This window comes from Lolium rigidum, chromosome 3 (genome assembly GCF_022539505.1).
Source record: "Lolium rigidum isolate FL_2022 chromosome 3, APGP_CSIRO_Lrig_0.1, whole genome shotgun sequence".
NCBI lineage: Eukaryota > Viridiplantae > Streptophyta > Magnoliopsida > Poales > Poaceae > Lolium > Lolium rigidum.
In genome coordinates this window covers 23,174,785-23,176,864 of record NC_061510.1, presented here as the reverse complement: position 1 = coordinate 23,176,864, position 2,080 = coordinate 23,174,785, and positions in this window count along the sequence as shown.

Here is a 2,080-nt window from a genome sequence, read left to right as displayed (position 1 = left end):
AGAACAATTTGTCATATTTATGGGAGCCTCCGAGATAGAATCCTTCATGGTTAAAAATTATGAAACTTGTGTTGTTTGTAAGGACCTTAAAGATTATGTCTCTTCTATCCTTAATTTTTGCAATGAAAGTTACACTGATAATCCTTATATCATTGATTATAGAGAGAGACTCATTAATGCACAAGAATGCACTCACAATTTGCAGGGACTCGTGGAAGAAGAAATTGATGAACCTCGAAAGCTCATTGGATGAAAAAGAGGAGGAAATTGATGAACCCGAAAGCTCATTGGATGAAAAAGAAGAGGAGAGTGATGAACAAAAGGAGGAAGAATGGATTAGCTACCCATGCCAACCTTCTAATGAGAGTAACTCTTTATCTCTTACACTATTTGATTGTCCTCCATGCTTACCGAAAGAGGATGAATGTTATGTTCCTGTGGATTCTCTTGAAATATTCCCTATGATCGAGTAAAACTTGTGAGAATAATTATGCTACTGTTATTTATGATAATCCATGCTACTTTGATAAATCTTATGATAATGCTTTGTTTGTGCCTGATGTCGAAATGCATGGTACTAAAGAATTTTGCGTAGCAAATGTTTATGATAAAGCTCTTGATGATGGTCCTATGTTACTTGATAATATTAATTGTACTACTAATGAAAATGGGATTGGAGAGGTCTTGACATTATCTATGAGTCCCATATCTCTTGAGATTGATCAACCATCTTGTTATATTATTGATAAAAGTGTGTTTGAAAGTTTTAATCGCACTATTTTTGAGCTTGATAAAAATTATGTGTTTATGGATCATGAAAAGCATGCTATATGTGATAGTTATATTGTTGAGTTTGTTCATGAAGCTACTGAAAATTATTATGAGAGAGTAAAATATGGTTGTAGAAATTTTCATGGTACTAAAACACCTCTCTATATGCTTAAAATTTTGAAGTTACTCTTGTTTTATCTTCTTATGCTTGTCACTTTGTTCCTCATGAATTTATTTGTGTACAAGATTCCTATGCATAGGAAGTGGGTTAGACTTAAATGTTTTTTGAATTTGCTTCTTGATTCTCTCTTTTGCTTCAACTCTTATTTCTTGCGAGTGCATCATTAAAATTGCTGAGCCCATCTTAATGGCTATAAAGAAAGAACTTCTTGGGAGATAACCCATGTGTTTATTTTAGTACAGTAATTTTGTTTTTTATTTTGAGTCTTGGAAGTTGTTACTACTGTAGCAACCTCTCCTTATCTTAGTTTTATTGCATTGTTGTGCCAAGTAAAGTCTTTGATAGTAAGGTTCATACTAGATTTGGATTATCGCGCGTAAACGCATTTCTTGTCTGTCACGAATCTGGGCCTAATTTTCTCGTAGGTAACTCAGAAAATTATGCCAATTTACGTGAGTGATCCTCAGATATGTACGCAACTTTAATTCAATTTGAGAATTTTCATCTGAGCAAGTCCGGTGCCTCAATAAAATTCGTCTTTACGGACTGTTCGTTTTGACAGATTCTGCCTTTTTATTTCGCATTGCTTCTTTCGCTGTGTTGGGTGGATTTCTTTGTTCCATTACGTTCCAGTAGCTTTGGGCAATGTCCAGAAGTGTTAAGAATGATTGTGTCACCTCTGAATATGTGAATTTTTGATTTTGCACTAACCCTCTAATGAGTTTGTTTCGAGTTTGGTGTGGAGGAAGTTTTCAAGGGTCAAGAGAGGAGGATGATATACTATGATCAAGAAGAGTGAAGAGTCTAAGCTTGGGGATGCCCCCGTGGTTCATCCCTGCATATTTCAAGAAGACTCAAGCATCTAAGCTTGGGGATGCCCAAGGCATCCCCTTCTTCATCGACAACTTATCAGGTCACTTCTCTTGAAACTATATTTTTATTCGGTCACATCTTATGTACTTTACTTGGAGCGTCTGTTTATTTTTGTTTATGTTTGAATAAGATTGGATCCTAGCAATCCTTGTTTGGGAGAGAGACATGCTCCGCTTTTTCATATGAACACTTGTTCTTCGTTTTACTTTTAATGTTCAATGATAAAAGTTGGAAGCTACATCACTTATGGTTATT